The sequence below is a fragment of the Canis lupus genome, chromosome 15 (assembly GCF_003254725.2).
Source record: "Canis lupus dingo isolate Sandy chromosome 15, ASM325472v2, whole genome shotgun sequence".
Classification (NCBI taxonomy): Eukaryota; Metazoa; Chordata; class Mammalia; order Carnivora; family Canidae; genus Canis; species Canis lupus.
Genome location: NC_064257.1, coordinates 60,812,813 through 60,834,502, shown reverse-complemented (window position 1 = coordinate 60,834,502; position 21,690 = coordinate 60,812,813). Strand labels below are relative to the sequence as shown.

The following is a 21,690-nucleotide window of genomic DNA, read 5'->3' as shown; positions in this document are numbered from 1 at the left end:
ATCTCTCCTTAGTTATGACATGACTGAAGCACAAAGTGTTAGCTTTTTGAAACATTCCAACCCAATCTCCTTCCTTTCTCTTAAATACTAAGCATGAAGTCATAAATTAGAAAATGCATAGATTTTCGGTTATAATCCCATTTATTAAGGTCTGACAGAGTAACTCCATCTCGTTAAATCTAGTTGCAGTGCAGTAAGATTTATTAAAGGGAACTGTAATGCATCTCGTTAAAAGAAGAGCTGGGCACGTCTACTATATTCAGAGTTAATGGTGATTTAGAAGAAATGTGCAGAACATTTATTTTTCTTTCTGACTTTATGACATTTTTGAAAGCCACAAAAATAATAAACTATAAAATGTAATTCTTCTCTCTAAAAGATTGTCTTGTGGGTCTGGTATTTCTCACTATCTAAAATGCATTACTGTACAAATTTTGCAGGTACACGCATCTCTGTTAACAGCAGAACACTTGATAACAAGGAAGCCAATTGCAACAAGTCCACGTACTGTGGAGCCGGAGGTGTTCTTCAGTTACTTTCTCATCTAAACGGTCCCATAAGACAATGTAATCTTGGTCCTTTGGCTCTTGCATAACAAACCATTAAAAATAGAAAAATCATCTTAGTGGTAGGGTTATTCTTAAAACTCTGATGAAATAAGCAACAGCAGACTAGTTAAATGGCTAAATAGCAAGATAATAGAGATCACTAGTCGGTTGTTTTTTTAAAATTTTGCCAGGAATGAAAAAAAAATCTGCAAATGTTGCAAATGTTGCTTCGTTGCATTGGCCATTCATATAGGAATGCTTCGACTGGGCCATAAGATCATTCAGTGGTGTATGCCTGAAGCGTATCGAATAAATGTGAAAGAATATTTTCACAGCATTCTGTGAACATGAAAAAATAACTGGCTTCAAAGGCACATATGGGTGTTTTCTTCTATAGGTCCCTCTGGCTGCTGCACACCACTGGGTCAACTGTTTTAATAGGCAAGCGTCTGTGAGCAGCAAACCCAATGTTTTCTGTATCTATTGGTCCTATGGGCACGCAGCAGTCATTCATCTCTATTGGTCAAATCAGTGATGGAATGACTAAGTTGATAGGAGATTTTTATTTTTTTGACTTATAGGTCTCTTTACGTTTTTAGCCAATAAAAGATAAAGTATCAGTAATAGGGAGAAAAAATATATTAATGTCAGTGGTTGGAAATGCAATAATTTGCCAGTTCTTCTATGTGAATTGTCTGCCCTTTGATTTGTGGGCACTGCCTTTGGGCTTTCTGGCTGCCTTTTTTCTTCTACACGATGTATCCTTTTTACTTTTTCTCCCATTATTCCCATGCTTTAGGACCTGGCTTTCCAACTACAGTCCATCCTTATTATCACCTCCTTCATTAGCATAGTGGAGTGTTAATTGTATTTTGACAACTGCTTTCTATTTTTGTGTCTTCTATTCAATGCCCTAAATCAAGAAGGGATCATTTCTTCACTGAAAGGAAAATCTTCAGTGGAATAATAACAATAAATAGTTTAGTTATTTTTTTTAAACAGAGATATAATTTGGTCTGAATAAAGATGAAATATTTCCATTATGTTTTGAGCTGAAAAGTTAAGGTCACAGGAATGAAGATTAAAAAAAGGCAAGCCAAAAAAAAAAAAAAAAAGGCAAGCCAAATGAGAAATAAGTAAGAAGAAGGATCAATTGTTAACTAGCATTAGCCAATTATCCAGGTAAATGCACTTTGCTCTTTCATTCCCTGTTTGTGGCCAGTTTACAGAATGGAGACAAGAAGGTTAAAGCAACACTCACAATTGAAATATTTTTGTAACTTCACTCATTTCACTAGTAGCAAAGATTGCCATCATTTATTGGAATTACTATGTGTCAGTCTTTGTAGTGAGAACTCGACCCACATCAGCACACATTTAATCTTCAGAGCAACTCTATGACTTAGACTAAATCTCCATTTTATAGATGTGAAAACTGAGATTTATAGAGGCTGAGATCATATAGCTACTTAGCGGCAGAGTTATGTGGATCCAAAATCCATGCTTGTAACTGAATACTCATCTATGAATTTTTTTTAAAGATTTTATTTATTTATTCATGAGAGAGAGAGAGAGAGAGAGAGAGAGAGAGGCAGAGACACAGGCAGAGGGAGAAGCAGGCTCCATGCAGGGAGCCTGAGGTGGGATTCGATCCCAGGACTCCGGGATCATGAGCTGGGCCAAAGGCAGATGCTCAACCACTGAGCCACCCAGGGATCCCCTCATCTATGAATTTAATGAACATTACTCTGCTGCTGCTCTCAAGAGGACACAGACTATTTGGGGGCACAGGCTTAAATTAATCATTAAGGCTATGTTTGAATTTATATCTTTATTTTATTTACTCATTCCTTTTTTAAAAAAATATTTCATTTATTTATTCATGAGACACACACACACACACACAGAGAGAGAGAGAGAGAGAGAGAGAGAGAGGCAGAGGCACAGGCAGAGGGAGAAGCAGGCTCCATTCAGGGAGCCTGACATGGGACTCGATCCCAGGACTCCAGGATTACGCCCTCGGCCGAAGGCGGGTGCTAAACCACTGAGCCACCCAGGGATCCCCCGCCCCTTACTCGTTCTTTTTTTAAAAGAAGATTTTGATTATTTGAAAGAGAGAGCACAAGCAGGGGGAGGGGCAGGGGGAGGGAGAAACAGATTCCCCTCTGAGCAGGGAGCCTGATGCGGGTCAATCTCAGGACACTGGGATCATGACCTGAGCTAAAGGCAGACGCATAACCAACTGAGCCACCCCAGCGCCCCTGTTTCAGGTCTTATATTCAAGTCCTTACCTCACTTTTAGTTGATTTTTGTGTATGGTGTAAAATAGTGGCTATTTCATGCTTTTCTGGCTGTCTAGTTATCTCAACACTATTCGTTGAAGAGATTGGATGTTCTTGGTTCCTTTGTTGGAAATTAACTGATCATAAACATATGGGTTTATTTCTGGGCTGTCTATTCTGTTCTATTGATTTTTTATGCCATTTCCATATTGTTTTGATCATCATAGTTTGGTAATATAGTTTGAAATCTGGAAATGTGCTCCTTCTAGTTTTGTTCTTTCTCAAGATTTCTTTGGCTATTCTTTTGTGGTTCCATAGAAATTTTGGGATTGTTTTTCTACTTCTGTGAAAAGTGCCATTGAAATTTTTATAGGGATTGCGTTGGATCTTTAGATGTTTTTAAGTAGCATAGAGATTTTAACAGTATTAATTTCTAATCCATGAGCATAGAATATCTTTCCATTTATTTGTGTCTTCAAAAATATGGAGTAGCTGATGGATTAAAAAAAAGACCCAACCATCTGTTGCTTATAAGGGCCTCACTCCAGCTTTTTTTTTTTTTTAATTTTTTTTTTATTTATTCATGATAGTCACACACACACAGAGAGAGAGAGAGAGAGAGAGAGAGAGAGAGGCAGAGACATAGGCAGAGGGAGAAGCAGGCTCCATGCACCGGGAGCCTGATGTGGGATTCGATCCCGGGTCTCCAGGATCGCGCCTTGGGCCAAAGGCAGGCGCTAAATCGCTGCGCCACCCAGGGATCCCCTCACTCCAGCTTTAAGGACACATAGAGACTGAAAGTGAAGAGATGAAAAAAGTATTCCATGCAAATGGAAACCAAAAGAAAAGCAGAGGTATCTGTGCCTACATCAGGAAAAGAAATAGACCTTAAGCCAAAGGCTGTAACAAGAGACAAAGATTGTCTTTATGTAATGATAAAGACGTCAATTCATCAAAAGGATATAACAGCTGTAAATATTTCTGCATTCAACATAGGAGTACCTAAATGTATAAAACAAATATTAATGGACCTGAAGGGAGAAATAGGTAGCAATATAATAGCAGAGAACTTCAAGACCCCACTTTCAACAATGGATAGATCATCCAGACAGAAAGTCGATAAGAAAAAATTGGCTTTAAGCTACATGTTAGATCAGATGGACTTAACAGACATTTACAGAACATTCCATCCAACAGCGACAGAGTATAAATTCTTCTTTAGGAGAATGTTAGGCAACAAAACAAGCCTGCGTAAATTTAAGAAGATTGAAATCATATCAAGCGTCTTTTCTGACCACAATGGTATGGAGCTAGAAATCAATTATAAGAAACTGGAAAATTCACAAATATGTGAAGATTAAGCAAATGCACCTGAATAACCAATGAGTCAAAAAAGAAATCAAAAGGTACTATCTTTTTTTTTTTTTTTAAAGATTCTATTGATTTATTAGAGATAGAGAGAGAGAGAGACAGAGACACAGGCAGAGGGGAGAAGGAGACTCCATGCAGGGAGCCCGATGTGGGACTCGATCCCAGGTCTCCAGGATCACACTCTGGGCTGAAGGCGGCGCTAAACCGCTAAGCCACTGGAACTGACCCAAAAGATACTGTCTTGATGCAAATGAAAGTAGAAATACAACATACCACAGCTTATGGGATGCAGTAAAAGCAGGTCTAACAGGAAACTTTATAGTGATAAATGCCTACGTTAAGGAAAAGGAAAGATCTCAAATAAAGAAGCTAACTTCACACCTCAAAGAACCAGAAAAAGAAGAACAAACTAAGCCCAAAGTTCTAGAAAGAAGCAAATAACAAAGATCAGAGAGAAAAATAAATGAAAAGAGACTAAAATAGAAAAAAAATAAAAGAAACTAAAAACTGTTTTCCTTTTAAATTTGCCACTTTAAAAAAGTTATTTATTTATTTATTTATTTATTTATTTATTTATTTATTTAAAAGGGAAAGCATGCACATGCATGTGGGGTGAGGGACAGAGGGCAAGGAAGAGGGAGAGAGAATCTGAGGGCAGAGCCCAACTTGGGGCTTGATCTCAGGACTGCAAGATCATGACCTCAGCTGAAATCAAGAGTTGAACATTTAACTAACTGAGCCACCCGGGCACCCCTTGTTGTTTTTCTGGGTTTTGTTTGCTTGTTTGTTTGTTTTAGAGAGAAAGCACATGCGCATAAGCAGGGAGTAGATAGGAAATGTAGAAGGAGAGGGACAGAGAGAATCTTAAGCAGGTTCCATACCCAGTGTGGAGCCCATCTGGGGCTCAGTCTCATGACCTTGAGATCATGACCTGAGCCAAAATCAAGAGTTGGATTCTTAACTGACTGAGCCACCCAGGACCCTAAGAGCTGGTTTTTTTTAACTATAAATAAAACAAACTGTTAGGTAGACTTACCAAGAAAAAAAGAGGACTCAAATAAACAAAATTATAAATCAAAGAAGAGACGTTACGATTGATACCACAGAAATACAAAGCATCCTAAGAGACTACTGTGAACAATTATATGCTAACAAACTGGATAAATTCCTAGAAGCACACAATATACCAAGACTGAATCATGAGGAAATAGAAAGTCTGAACAGATTAATCATTGGTAAGGAGATCAGATCAGTAATCATAAACCTCCTAACAAAGAAAACCCCAGGACCTGATGGTTTCACTGGTGAATTCTATCAAATATTTAAAGAAGAATGAATACCCATCTTTCTCAAATTCTTCCAAAAAATAGAAGAGGAGGAAATACTCTCAAACTCACTTTATGATGCCTGCATTACCATGTTACCGAAGCCAGGAAAGGACATTGCGAGAAAAGAAAACTATAGGCCGATATCCCCGATTGAACATAGGTACAAAAACCCTCAACAAGTTACTAGCAAACTGAACTGAACAATATATTAAAAGAATCATTCAGGGCAGCCCGAATGGCTCAGTGGCTTAGCGCCGCCTTCAGCCCAGGGCCTGATCCTGGAGACCTGGGATCGAGTCCCACGTCAGGCTCCCTGCATGGAGCCTGCTTCTCCCTCTGCCTGGGTCTCTGCCTCTCTCTCTCTGTGTCTCTCATGAATCAATAAAATCTTTAAAAAAATAAAAAAAATAAGAGAATCATTCAGCACAATCAGTTGGGATTTGTTCAAGGATGTTTCAACATCTGCAAATTGTGATACAGTACAATTAACAAAATAAGGGTAAAAAAAATCCTATGATCACCTCAATAGATGCAGAAAAAGAATTTGACAAAATTCAATATGCTTTTGTGATAAAAATGCTGAACATCCTGGGGACAGAAGGAGCTTCCCTCAAAGTAATAAAGGCCATATATGACAAACCTACAGCTGATGCCACACAGTAGTGAAATGCTGAAAGCCTTTCCTCTAAGATTAGATTCATCTCTTTTCTTCTTGTCCAATATATCCATCAGAACAGTTCTTGGTTCTAACTCCAAAATACATTCTTTCCAACGTTCTCAATCATGATCACTATCACTTTAGACCAAGATACTACTGTTGTGATGCCCTCACTATTGTAGGACCTCACCAGTCGGGTCCTGTGTTTCCACAGTCTTGTCTCCTCTACGAATGACTTCTTGCATTCACCCATTTAAATAATTTCTCAGTACAAAGGAATTCTTCCTTTAAGTCATAGGAACAGACGTGTTCTTAAAAATAAACACTACCTTTAATTCCACAAAAGATTCAGGTTTGGATTTCTTTGTAGATTCTCCCCAATTAGTAGTTATTTTGCAAGTTGCCATCCAGATTAAGCCATCAATGAGCACAGGGGAGGAGTGTTGGCATTTTTTTATTCTTGGGGAAATAGACGTAGGTTTCAAATATTTTACATACAAACGATGTTTTTATTACAATTTCTTTGCTGTACAAAATTGAGAAACAAGCTTCCGTTTGTGGATTCCTGCTTAAAGGTCAAGAACATAGTCCACTGACTACAATGAATCTGTGTGTTTTTACCATGATCGTGAATAAACAAAAGGCAAGCCACCATTTCTGTGATTGCAATGTTCCTCCTATTTCATTTGGTTCTTATAAAAGCATCAGGTGAATAGCTCTGCCTCTATTTTCACTGTGTGACCATAATAGTAAACAATTACAACCAGGCTCGTTTTTCTTATTTACAAACAACAATTTTTATTAATACTTCACTATTTTAGCTTGTGGATGACAAAAGTCACAGGGCTTAGGGGCTAAAGAGGAGGGGAAAGTTAGGGTATGTATTCTACTTAGATTTGTATCTTCGTTAGTTAATGCTCTGTTTTGCTTCCTGAAATGTCCTCTGATGTCAAATCAATAACACTTAAACCATAAGAGAACCCAAAGACTAAACACTTCTAAGGGGGAAAAAAAAAAGATTTGTATGAGCGAATTGGGTTCCAAACATACTAAGAAGCAGAAGTGATGGTTGTTAACTTGGTTATGGTATGGAAATTCGGTTAATAGGGATTCTGAGGATGACCGCTGGTCACATCCTCACTCTGGTGTGTAGATTAGAGCCTAAGAACTGTTCTCCTCCTCCTTCTCCCCTTTTTCTCCTCCTCCTTCTCCCCTTTACCTCCTCCTCCTTGTCCTCCTCCTTGTCCTCCTCCTTTTCCTCCTTCTCCTCCTCCTCCTTCTCCCCTTTACCTCCTCCTCCTTCTCCTTCTTCTCTTCCTTCTCCCCCTTCTCTCCTCACATCCTCCTCCTCCTCCTTTTTTCTCTTAAGAAGTCTTCTAATTAATGCCCCTCTGACAGTGCACATACAAAAGACAGATATGCCTGTTTGTGGATTCCAGGGCCTATTACTCATTTTGTTTCTCAGCTCTTGGATTCATCCTCTTGTCTGGTCTCCTCATCCTCATCCTCCCCAGATCTTGGATATTACTAACTTAGCGACTTCCACTTTACTACTGTATTTACTCCTCTGTGTATTCAGTTGAAAGCACTGCTGGGCGGGAAGTAGAGAAGAAGGAAGTGTTAATGCTATGAAGTTTCATTTGACTACATCTCTAAGATGTATAATGAAAAGCTCTTGCAACTTTAAATTTGATTTGCTATAATTGAATTGTGGTTACAACTCCCTAGCAACATGTCTATTAAGTGAGGAAGACCTGTGTTACTGTTTCTTGGCAAACTGGCTAACTGGAAGGCAAATTTTTATCAAGTGGTATGTAGTGCTTGTGCTAATGGAAGAGGTATTTCAAAACTGTTCATAATGATAGGTATTTTTTAAAATATTTTATTTGTTTATTCATGAGACACACACACACACACACAGAGAGAGAGAGAGAGAGAGAGAGAGAGAGAGAGAGAAGCAGGCTCCATGCAGGGAGCCTGATGTGGGACTCGATCCCAGGACTCCAGGATCACGCCCTGGGCGAAGGCAGGTGCTAAACAGCTGAGCCACCCAGGATCCCCATAATGATAGGTATTTAATGTATTAAAGGATACATACAATATTTGTGGTTATTTTTGAATTCTTTGTATAAATTATTTACTATATAGGCCTCACGAAAAATTCGTTACTAGCTTCTTGGTGAGGCTGGCATTTTTTATATATACTTTTGGGCTACTCCTCATTGTTAAAATATAAGTTAGCTGTGTTGCAAGTTATTTCTAAAATGCATCCTGGTTATTTTGGTTCCAAACTCCTCCAGTGCTGACTAGGAGGGTCTCAGTTGTTTTCAGCTGTTCTTTTTTAAGAGGCAAATAATAATCTATATTGTTAGTGGTTAGTATAGAATTTTTTCTTGCCTTTCAGAATTGGAGAAAATCCCTAAGGGTTAAGAGCAAGGCATTCATATGGGATGGTGAGACTTCTGTGGTTTTTTTGCTGTGGTTAAATTTGCATTTAGGCGGCCAGTACATGGGAAATGAAAGATAGTCTTAGTGGTTCCTGGAATTTAAGTGTTCTTGGATTCTTGTGCTACAGAAAAAATGAACATGGGAGTTTTCTCCATCCCAGGTAGATGGCTGAGAAAAATTATTTGACTTGCAACATATTTGGGGAAAAACTAGGAAGTCCTGTGAAATTTCAAGAAAATAAGGTATAATGTATGCGGACACTTGAACTTCTCCTTTATGCTGTGTGGCCCCAAACCTCTCATGATACCTTCTTGTGTTCCTTTTCTCTAAACTAACTCTTTTCTCCCTGATGATTGTGAATATTTTTGCTATTTTGCTGTTTGGTTCTATTAACTGTTTTACTTCTTTTATTAAAAAAAATTCTCTTTGCTGTTATTCAAGTCAGTCACTGTACAGAGATGATGTTGTCTCTTATTATAAATGATGGTTCCCCATGTAGTCTGTGAGACAGTACGTCAGAAATTACAAAGGCACTTAATGTGTAGATTCCTCCCCCCCCGCCGTGTGTGTGTGTGTGTGTGTGTGTGTGTGTGTATCTGTTTCCTGGGTTTTACCCCATTTCCCAGACAATTCTTATACAAAGCACTGTGTGAAAACCCTTCTGGCACATTCTAAACCACCACACATGACCCTTACAGAATAATGAAGGTTGTTCTCAGTTGGGTCAGATACTCAGATAGTAAAAGTTCTTTAGGGGGGTTATGAAGAGATGAATTTAATTTTTAATTTAAATTCAATTTGCCAGTATATAGTATATATCATTAGCTTCTGATGTAGTTTTCAGTAATTCATCAGTTGTGTCTAACACCCAATGCTCATCACATCACGTGCCTTCCTTGATCCCCATCATCTAGTCACCTGGCCCTCCCACCCATCTCCCCTTCAGCAACCCTCTGTTTGTTTCCCAGAGTTAAGAGTCTCATTCATGGTTTGTTTACCTCTGATTATTTCCCATCCAGTTTCCTGTTCTTCCCTTGTGGTCCTCTGCACTATTTCTTATATTCCGCCGATGAGTGAAACCATATGATGACTGTCCTTCTCTGATTGACTTATTTCACTCAGCATAATGCTCTCCATTTCTATTCACATAAATGTAAATAGTAGGTAGTCATCCTCTCTGATGGCTGAGTAATATACATATCACATCTTGTCTATCCATTCATCTGTTGAAGGACATCTTGACTCTTTCCACAGTTTGGCTATTGTGGTCATTGCTGCTATGGACATTGGGGAGCAGGTGTCCTGGTGTTTCACTGCATCAGTATCTTTAGGGTAAATCCCCAGCAGTAAAATTGCTGGGTCGTAGGGCAGGTCTATTTTTAACTTTTTGAGGAACCTCCACACAGTTTCCCAGAATGGCTGCACCAGTTCACATTCCCACCAACAGTGCAAGAGGGTTCCCCTTTCTCCACATCCTTACCAACGTTTGTTGCTTCCTCTCTTGTTGATTTTCACCATTCTCACTGGTGTGAGGTGGGATCTCCTTGTGGTTTGGTCTGTATTTCCCTGATGGCAAGTGATGCAGAGCATTTTCTCATGTGCCTGTTGGCCATGTGTATGTCTTCTTTGAATAAATGTCTGTTCATATCTTCTGCCCATTTCATGATTGGATTGTTTGTTTCTTGGGTGTTGAGTTTGGTAAGTTCTTTATAGATCTTGGATACCAGTCCTTTATCTGATGTGTCATTTGCAAATATCTTCTCCCATTCTGTAGGTTGTCTTTTAGTTTTATTGACTGTTTTGTTTACTGTGCAGAAGCTTTTTATCTTGATGAAGTCCCAAGAGTTCATTTTTGCTTTTGTTTTTCTTTCCTTTAGAGACGTGTCTTCCAAGAAGTTGTTGCTGCTGAGGTCAAAAAAGGTTGTTGCCTGTGTTCTCCTCTATGATTTTGATGGATTCCTGCCTCACATTTAGGTCTTTCATCCATTTTGAGTTTATCTTTGTGTATGGTGTTAGAGAACGGTCCAGTTTCATTCTTCTGCACATGGCTGTCCAATTTTCCCAGCACCATTTATTGAAGAAACTTTTTTTCCAGTGGATATTCTTTCCTGCTTTGTTGAAGATTAGTTGCCCATGGAGTTGAGGGTCCATTTCTGAGTTCTCTATTCAGAGACAGAATTTTTTTCTCTCTGTGTATATGAATATCCCTCTTATGAGTTTTTTCTCTTTTACCGGAGTTTCCTGTGGGTTTGGGGTATTAGAACGAGACCAGGTCATTGTAGCTTGTGAGGATGTGCCAAAATGAGCTTAGAGGTAAGGGGAAAAGAGGCAGAAAATAGCATTGAAGCGGGCTTTCATTTTGGGGCAGTTCTTGGATTAAAGTGGACAGAGCAGATAGGGTCCTCTCAGCTTTCACAAGGTTCAGGGAATGGAGTCCTGGCTAGTAATAAGATATTTCTTTGCTTGGAAGACATCATCTTTATTGTAAATGCTCCTTGGAGAAATTGCTGGTGCAGCTAACTTCATGGAAGAAAATGTGATATGACTGGTGGAGTTACGGTTCTACTTCAAGTCCTAGGAGACATGATTAGCCAAGAATGCTACAGAGAGAAATTGTGTATGTTGTAGTTAGCAGTAAAAGTCCTAAGGTGCTTCTGAGTGTGTCACTATCCTGGGGGACCTATGCCTTTTTTGACTGTCATGTCACATTTAAAAACAAAATAAAAATAACATGATCCAAGCCCATTATTAAAAAAATCAAAGTTATCAGTATTAAAAAGCCTTTTTGAAGTCTTTCCCTTGATATGTGCTCCTGGACTATCACTATGGACTTTCTGCTCTTTAATTTCTAAAATGTAGTTTTGTTTGGGTTCCATTTGATTCTGTGTTGACTATGAGAGCCCCAGTACTCTACGTGTTCAAAGCAGGTTCAACTGCTAAAATATAGCCTACACCGCAGAGAAAGGAAGCCTTGTAGGTCCTTTCCAGGCATTTGCAGGCCTGTGGATGGGTTCGTGAACTCTCACAGAGGGATGGTTTAACCCACATTCATCCTATTTAACTTGACCATTTAAAAGGCTGACCTTTTTATAATGTAGCAACTAGAACAGATTCCACATCTCTTTTATGGTTGAACTGCTTTCTTTCTAACTTGTTATTTTTTATGTGTGAAAGCTTTAGATCAGATACTGAGAAGCTCATCACACTAAAGGGAGCTTAATTAATGTCAATGGAAAATTCACAGAGAAAATAAAAGCAGCAAGCAATAGAAATCACATAGGCTAGATCTAGAAGCCCATTGGGAATAAGCCCACGAGGCTTAATGTCTGAACACAGTCTATCAGATCAAGGAAGGGAGAATAAAAAGTTGAATCTAAGTTAAAAGAGAAATCCCTCATTGCTAGCTCAAAATTCTGCATTCAGAAAATCCTAAAGGACCAGACATCCAACAGAGTCAAATCCCTTTGCTTTTTTTCTTTTTTATTTATGTTAAACTAGATTTTTGTATGATATGGCATGTGATAGGGCAGGCCTCCAGGGAAGCCTTTCACAGGTGGACCTAGGGCCTGGTTTGGGAGTGAAAGTATGGCTTGGAGTATGATCACCTTGGTGACCTTTATCACACAAGTATGAATGTTCTTTCAGGCGAAGCCAGGAGAATCATCAAGCACTTAGCATATGTTGGGTCTATGACAATTGTAGATTCTTTGGGTCACTGTTTTCTAATGGCTTCTATCTTCTTGCTCTAGTCTTCACTTGATTTGACCCTTTGGTGGTGTGACATGGCACCGTGGACCAGTACTCTTGAGACTAATTCAAAAGACTGAATCTAACAAGATGTTTAACATTTCTTAATTCTCCTGCAACCTCTGATTATGCTTGCCATTTGTGGATTATGTATTTTCTAAGGTCTAGGTTATAAAAATAATCAGACATTTCCCAAATAGTTGTTTGGCTGTTGAGGGTTCTGATAGAAACGCCAACAGACTTTTGTGCATATTGCATAGATTGTCGTGGGAATGTCAAGAGCTTGCAGTCTTTTTGGTAGCATAGCAACAATTCCAGGCATGACTGTTGTCAGCACACTCAACAGAACAGCATGTTCAGGGCTTTCTTGTAAGGCAGTAGTAGCTGAGCCAGTCTGACCCAAGCTTGCCCTGGACTGATTATGCCATGCAAGGTGCTAATCCCGTGGAAGGGAACTGAATTGTGTTTCAAAACATTCCCCTTTTGTTGTCTTATGAATCAAGTTGTGTTTAAGGGCTTTTGTTATTTATGTCCACACATGAAACACATCTTATGGTATTAAGATAAAAAAAAATCCTCTTATATTTCATTTAAGATGTTAGCTCCAAAATGACTAAATATTTACTGAAAAAGGAGAGCTTTCTGTCCATTGATGTGATTGTCTGGACATTAGCTTATAGTTATTGGTTTAATTTGCTCCACTCCTCTCCCCTCAACAGTGATTTTCTTTTTTTTTTTTTTTTTAAATTCTTTATTTATTTATGATAGTCACACAGAGAGAGAGAGAGAGAGGCAGAGACATAGGCAGAGGGAGAAGCAGGCTCCATGCACTGGGAGCCCGACGTGGGATTCGATCCCGGGTCTCCAGGATCGCGCCCTGGGCCAAAGGCAGGCACCAAACCACTGCGCCACCCAGGGATCCCAACAGTGATTTTCGAAAACAAAGTAAAACCAAACCAAACCAAATCCAACCAAAGAAAGACCAAGTAAGTTCTGCAACACCAAGCAGCTAACGTTTGGGCATCTCCACTATTTGCACAAACAAAACCAAGCATTTCACTAATATCATCTGATATTCATGAACCCTAGGGGTTATTATTATCCCCATTTTACAGATACAGAATCTGAGGCCTAGAGAAAATGATTTTATCAAAACCACAGAGAAAGTTGGAGGTGGGATGGAGGGCCAGGTCTATCAGACTTCAAAACCTGTTCTACAAGCCACTTTCTCTTTTTCTTCAAGGACTGTGATTTGCCCAGCACGGGGCCTGACACGTTAGGCCTAGAGTGACTATGTTTGGACTGATTTGATCCAGCTTGACACATATATTCAGTTATAAAATAGTGGAAGGTAAGAGGGTGCTCTCCATTTCTCTAGATACTTTTTTTTTTTGTTATTAAGGTTTTAATTTTAATTCCGGTATAGTTAATATACAGTGTTAAATTAGTTTCAGGTATACAATACAGTAATTCAACACTTCTGTACCTTAGTCCATGCTCATCATGATATGTGTATGTACTCTTTAATCCCCCTCATCTCTAGGTTCCTTAAATTATATTTGGGATTCTTTTGGAGAAGTCGGAACGCCAGGAACCCAATATAAAACTCAAGAACCTTATAGATGTGGTATAGACAGCTCTCTTACTTGGGAACTTAGTTTTCATGGCCCACATGACAAGCTGGCAAATGGGAGAAGTGAGGGACATTTTGCTGAAGGAGTCGAATGAGGTGAGTAAAAGGGAAAGGAAATGGATAAATTTGTTGTTGCCTCAGAGGTTAATGGAAAATATCCATGCTTTGCTGAGCATAACTCACTGCATAAAAGATGTAGCAAAGTTGCTTAACAAGGTCACTCAGCTCTGGGGAGATTTTTGATCTATGTTCAGTCAAATCCTTTCACCTGCAGTGGCCGGTCAAACTTTGCAAGTGGAGTCAACCAAATTAGTCACCCGAAATTCAAGCGCCTGGATTGCACTTTCTTAGGATTTAATTCCTTGTCACTGTCGCCACCTGGGAATGACACCTCCTAATTGAGTGTATTCAGTGATGCCCAGAGGCTTCTCTGCTATAAGCCCCAGAGGACACCTATTTATCTTATTTAGATTCAGGCTATTTGCTGACGAAAGGCATTTGTGTCAGCAGAAGGAGCCAGCTTTGGAAAATAAGGAAGATTCCAACAGTGTAGTGATCAGTTATCACTGCATCACTTTCTAGATAAACAAAAAAGAAATAAAATTGTTTAAAATGTTGAAAGAATAAACATCGGGTTAAATATTAAAACCAGCATTTTTTGGTCTCAGCTGCCATCATGAAGCATAGTGCCTTGGCCCAATTCCAAGCCACTCAGTATAATGTTTCTATCCAGAGCCCACAGTAATGAGAGGAGATGTCAAAACCACCTATTCATGGTGATGCTGCATTACTCGAGGTCAGTCTCCTGGAAATCCTTGAACCTTACTATTTGAATTTTATCATAATGAGCTGTGATGACATGCCTTGATGGATTCTGTTTCTGAGAATATTACAACACGTTGACTGCTTACTATGATGTTCTAGCAAAAGACTTGTTTTCGTAGGATTAGATCTATTGACTTCTTGTGCAGTGACTGAGCTCTTCAACAATTGTCACCACCATCTTGGCTGAAGTATTGGGTTTAATTAGATGCCTCTCACCTGAACTATGGCGGCTACTTTGGTCTTCCCCGCTCTTGTTACTTCCCACACCAATTATTCCTATGCCTGCCTATTGCTGAGATATGAATCATAACTTTGTCTGTGACACTTTTTCTGCACATGCAATTTTTATGTCTCCGTATTGCCTACAAATGAAATCTAAAAATCTTAACCCAACACAGTCTTCCAAGTATTTGTCCCACATTTAACGGTCCTGCATTGAAATCTAGCAGTGCCCTCTGTATGCAACAGATATTCTTCTCCCATATTTTTGCTCATGTTTCCATTGTCTCCTGAAATTCTCACCTGCCCTGTCTTATGGACATATTTTCCCTCTGAAAGCCTATCTTCTTCCTTGAAGTTCTCTGTTGCTCTCAACAAGGTATATTTTCTTTCCTTTGAACCTTTGTGGTATTTAGCATCTCTCAATGGTAATTATCTTTACTCTTCATTTTCATTCTTTATTTTGTCTCTATGGTCATTTATAAATGTGTATCCTCTAACCAGGTTGTAAGTAATACGAGGTTTATGTCTTATCTTTGTTTTACATACAGGAGGATCTTAGTTAAAATTTATTGATATGAATTGAGCTCTTGCTATTAAGGCCAATTTAATTTCTTCCAAGCTTCCACTTGTTTCTTTTCCATCAAGAGAATAGTATCATTGGTGATACTCTAGCACCTGTAAGTTCATTTAACAGTATTTGAAATACTAATGTCTGTTGGATGTGATCCATCTCTAATGTGGAAAGCAAGTGGGTTAAAGCTCATAGGAAGAGGTTACATTTTTGTCTGAATTTCCTCCTACTTTGAGTTCTGTCATCACAGGAATTAGCCTCCTGTGGCATTTAATTACTTACAATGCTCCAAACTACTTGTCATTCCACAAAATTGGTTAAACATTGTGTTTTGTTAAAGATGATAAGTAAAGCTCATTTTCCTGTAATTCTACATATATTTACTCTGGCAGGAACTTGAAGGTGGAGATTGTACCCAGTAGCCTTTTTACACTTAACTGTTGTTGTTGTTGTTGTTGTCATTTTTTTGTTTTAGTTCTCAACGTCTCCTCTGGCATTTCAAGTACTCCAGAGACGAAAGTGATGGGTATGTGTTTCAACAGTTTGAAACTATACTGAGACTCCACTCAAGAATAGTAGCATTTCAAACTGAATTGAAGTGAAAGTTCATCTTACAGGCTATCATGCTTCATGAGGGACGCACAGGACAAGAATTTGCTAAAGGGTCAGTGGGCCATTCAATGATATCTAGTTCTCTCCGGTTCACATACATGCCTGAAGACTTAAAAGCCAGCTCAGAACTCCAATGACGTTTCAGGCAGAAACATAAATTGGAATTAAAGTCTAAGTTTAATTAAAGTTAAGTTAAAACTATTGTTCAAAATATTATTTTGGCAGCTTATACACCATAATTTAAGCTTTCTGTGTAAACTCTTCAAGATCTGATATGTGTGTATAATTATACCCAATCATTAACTTCCTTAATGCCTCTGTAATGGCACCTATTGTACTTTTGTTGTCTAGGGCCTTTTAGGACAATCTAGAACAGTTAAATAATTTCAAGATAAAACAGAAAAAAAAAATCCCTCTCCATTTTTAGGCATGGACTAGATACCATTTTTTTGGCCTAACTAAACTCTGAACTGCAATGACAGTGACTCTATTTATATATATCATAGTTACCATCAAGAAAAAGGTGTTTAGGGGCACCTAGGTGGCTCAATGGGTTAAGCATTTGTGTGGTTAAGCGTCTAGTTTTGGCTCAGGTCATGATCTCAGGGTCCTGGGATCTAGCCCTGCATTAGGCTCCCTGTTCAGTGGGGAGCCTGCTTCTCCCTCTCCCTCTGCCTCCTCCCCCTTGCTCATGCTCTGTTTCTCTCAAATAAATAAATAAAATATTTTTATTTTTTAAAGAAAAAGGTAAGGTGTTTATATCTATTCCTGCTGGTGTTAGAACTTGTATACTTGCCAGCCTATACAGCTTTGAGATGTTGTTATAATGGGCTTTTTATAAGCATGATGATACATCTAACTTCCAGTTTCTGTTGTTACTTTCCTCTTTATTGGAATATAGCAGCAAAATTAATGACCTTTAAAATAAATATGCACTAATTTTAGAATAATATGCCTTAAGTTGCTCTAGAAATAGCGGTACTGCAGAGGCACAGTCTGGTGAGCAAACTTAGCTAGTAATCATCCCAGCATGATGCCAGGTACTTTTCAGTTGACATCAGTCATTCTCAGCCACGTAGTGCTATGGGGCGCAGAGGCTTTGGGATTATGCTCAGTGACATTGTTTTGTGATTGTTAGCATTAGAAGGTGGCTCCTGGATGAAGGAGCAATGGAGATTATTCTGGAGCCTACGTTTGAAAAAGGCAGCAGATCACCAACACTGGCAATGTGTTGTATCTTAGAGAAATCTTAGCAGACAAACACTTGACAGGACCACAAAATTAAAAAGACTGCCAAGTCTGGGACGTTTTTGAATATATTAACTTTTTATGCAGTAAAGACAGAATGGCCCAACTGATAATTGTACATGAATTCTGGCTGCTATTCCAGTGCACATTTTCATAACTTATATTTAAACTTTTTAAGTTGAGGTATAATTGACATACAACAATTATGTTAGTTTCAGGTGTACAATGGTTTGATATTGTGTATATCAAAATAATCACCACATAAGTCCAGTCTAGTCTATGTCACTACATAGTCCCCAATTTTTTTTCTTGTGATGAAGATTTTTAAGATGCCCTTCTCACAATTCTAAAGACGTAATACATTATTAACTATAGTCACCATGCTGTATATTGCATCCACTTGACTTATTTTATTTTATTATTATTTTTTAAAGATTTTATTTATTTATTTAAGAGAGAGAGAGAGAGAATGAGAGAATGTGGCAGGTAGAGGGAGGGGGAGAAGCAGAACTCCCACCAAGCGAGGAGCCCACTGCAGAGCTTGATCCCAGGATCCCGGGATCATGACCTGAGCTGAAGGCAGATGCCTGACTGACTGAGCCACCTAGGTGCTCTGACTTATTTTATACTTGGAAATTTATACTTTGTGACCTCCTTTGCCTCTATAGCCCACTCCCTGCCCCCTGCCTTTGGCAACCACCAATCTGTTCTCTGTATCTATGAGCTTGTGTTTTTTGTCTTTTGGGTTTTACGGTATTACTTTTTCTGTGTCTGATTTATTTCACTTGGTATAATGCCCCTGAGGTCCATCTATGTTGCCACAAATGGCAAGATTTCATTCTTTTTTTATGGCTGAATAATATTTCATTGTGTATTTTCTCTTTCTGTTCATCTATGGATGAGCAGATAGGTTGTTTCCATATCTTGGCTGTTGTAAATAACCAATATGCGATAAACCCCTATGCAATAACCATAGGGGTACTTATATATTTTTTTCAAATTCGTATTTTGTTTCTTTGGATAAATGCCAAAAAGTGGAATTGCTGCATTATATGGTAGCTCTATTTTAAATTTTTTTGAGGAACCTCCATAATATTTTCTATGCTGGCTGCACCCATTTAAATTCCCACAAATAGTGCACAAGTATTCCCTTTGCTCTACAACCTCACTCACTAACACTTGTTATTTCTTGTCTTTCTGATGTAGCCATTCTAACAGGTGTCAGGTGGTATCTCATTGTGGTTTTGATTTGCATATCCCTGGTGACTAGTGATGTTGAGCATCTTTCCATGTACCTGTTGGATAAATATTTTTTGAATATTTGTTTAAAATCAGCTATTATCTCGATTTTATAAAATGGTAAAAATATATAACTGACAATGTTTTAAAGTATTGGAAACTATCTCAATGTTTTTTCTTTTTAAAAAAGATTTTATTTATTTGAGAGAGAGAGTGCGAGTGAGGAGGGGTGGTGGGTAGAGGAAGAGGGAGAAGTAGACTCCCCACTGGGCAGGGTACCCTACTTGGGGCTGGATCCTAGAACCCCGAGATCATGACCTGAGCCAGGGAAGACACTTAACTGACTGAGCCACCCCAGGGTCCCCTCATTTTTTATTTTCTTATGAGAAAACTAATACTTCTTTAAACATTTTAAAAGTAACTTGATTTTTTTGTGTGTGTGACCCAAACCAACCTGTTAGTAGAAAAAGCTATTTTTGGAGCCAAGCATATTGCAGTATGAAGGGTGGGTGAAAACTGTTTACTTTGTTATTTTTAATTCATAGGATTCATAGGCATTTCATATAGACCACCCTGGGTCAGTTCTATGTTTATAAATTTGTGTCTATCCATATTTTGGTCAGAGTGCTGGCAGGAAGCAAGTGACCTTTGAGGTATGTTTGATGAAGGGGCTGTTTTAAAGTTGCGGGTAGCTCGGACGCCTGGATGGCTCAGTTGGTTAAGTGACCTGCTCAGGTCATGGTCTCAGGTTGTGTGATCAAGCCCCAGGTTGCTCGCTCAGCAAGAAGTCTGCTTGTCCCTCTCCCTCCTCCTCCCCCTCCCCCTCTGTCCCTCTAGTACAAGTGCCTGCTCTCTCTTTCAGTCTTAAATAAATAAATAAATAAATAAATAAATAAATAAATAATAATTTTTTTTTTTAAAGGTTGTGGGTAGCTTAAGCTAACCAATAGGGAATGCTAATAGCAATTATGGGAAATCATTACCATCTTTGGCCTGATGGAACAATGAAGGCATTTTTACTGGAACCATGGGAAAGGTGTGGCTGCAAGAAAGGGACACTCAACAAAACAGGTATGTAGCTACTGTCTCCCTGCTGGCACGGAGGGAGCTGGGGAATCACTACATTCTTTTTCAGATAGCATTCCAGCACCCTGCTGTTCTCCGCTGGCCACACCCAACCAGAAGCCAGGGGCAAGGTAATTGGTTGATCTGATCCTCAGGGGCTAGCCCCTGGGTCATAGAACAGGAGGGCAGTAGTGGATCTGGACAGTGTGGATCTGGAAGGTCAAATGGAAATGCTAGCATACCTATTATATCGTCAGATCTTTTAAATAATGACAGTGAACATGTTCATTCACATGTGTTGGTAGAAAATCTTACTGGCAAAATATCTCAAAACCTTAAAAAAATTCTAATTTTAAAATGTATTGTAAGCAAATTTTATAAATATGCACAATGACCAAGCTTACGAGAATGTTATTCAAAATAGTGCTTAAAATAGTATAGAATTGGAAATAGTTCTAACTGCCTTAAAGCAAGAAATTGATGAAGTAAGCTGTTTATTTAATTTCTTTTTTTTTTTAGTTTTAGTTTAAATTCTCATTAGCGAACATACCATGTAATATTAGTTTCAGGTGTACAATATAATGATTTAACATTTCCATACAACACCCAGTACACATCACAAGTTGTAAGTTGCTGTTAATTGATACAGAGAAGTAATATTAAATCATGTAAAATGATACAGAAGCATATCTTATGATGTGAAACTCCATCTCATAATTTTTTTTTAAGATTTATTTCAGAGAAAGAGAGTGTGGGTGAGTGGAGGAGGAGCAGAAGGAGAGGGAGAAGGGAAGCAGACTCCCCACTGAACATGGATCCAGATATGGGGCTCAATCTCACAACCCTGAAATCATGATGAGCCAAAACCAAGAGTTAGAGGCTTAACTAACTGAGCCACCCAGGCACCCCCCATTTCATAACTTCTTATAAAATAGTCTTAGGGTATGACCTTATTTTTGTATGTAAAGAAACAAAAGATTAGAACGGAGGTCATCAAAAAACAGTAGCTTTTCTGGTATATTATAGATGATTTTTTAAATACATGTATTGGTTTGTCCGTAATTTCAGTATGTTTTTCATGGTGAATATACATAGTGACTTGGTAATTCAAATAATATTTTCAGTTAGGTCAAATAAAAACTATGCTGAAAGGGGAGCCCTTGAAGGCCTTGCATAAGGAACAAGGCAATTTTGCTTCAGTTAGGAAGCATAAGGTCCATGAAAGTCCCTGTTGGGATTGTAGAAATCCCAAACTGAATCAGGAGTCAGGCCGACGGAGGGGCACCTGAGTGGTTCAGGCAGCTAAGCGTCTGCCTTTGGCTCAGGTCGTGATCCTGGGGTCCTGGGCTGGAGCCCTGGGTCTCCGGCTCCCTGCTCAATGGGGAGCCTGCTTCCCTCTCTTCCCTCTGCTCCCACCCCCACTCATGCACACTCATCTTTCAAATAAATAAATAGAAATCTTTAAAAAAGAAACAGGAGTCCAACAGATGGAGTTCAAAACATTCATGTTACCACTGATGAAACTTTTAGACCAGAGCTTAGGTAGACAGAAGCAATAGGTCGCCAAGTTCTATTCTCAGACTAAGACAGCTAGCTCTTTCCGTTAGAGCTGGCTCCTTACCCTCTCGTCTGTGCGCTCCGGGGCCCTGTCCCTGGGTGGTGTAGACAAGCAGAGCAGTGTGCTCCGGCGGGAAGGCCAGTCACAGAAATAGCTGTGTAGGCCCAGTTCTTTGTCTAAACTCAGTAGTCTGAAAAGTCAGTTCTTCTCTCAGGATGGAGAAAATAATGAAAGAACTGCATGGGAAAAAACCCACCAAATACTTCACTCTTACATTAAAAAAAAATCAATATATGGGTGCTCATAAGCTCCTGTTATCGTTTCTTTGATACCGA

General features: G+C 38.9%; 1 long non-coding RNA gene across 1 annotated transcript in view; it reads left to right on the top strand.

The window, feature by feature from the left end:
- Positions 1-21,690, top strand: part of LOC112654750 (uncharacterized) — a 31,759-nt gene that overhangs the window by 8,412 nt on the left and 1,657 nt on the right. The window contains exons 2-5 of the long non-coding RNA XR_003133326.3: positions 13,626-13,733; positions 13,926-14,111; positions 16,109-16,159; positions 19,655-19,803. This is a non-coding gene — a long non-coding RNA (uncharacterized LOC112654750). The remainder of the gene's footprint in view (positions 1-13,625; positions 13,734-13,925; positions 14,112-16,108; positions 16,160-19,654; positions 19,804-21,690) is intronic.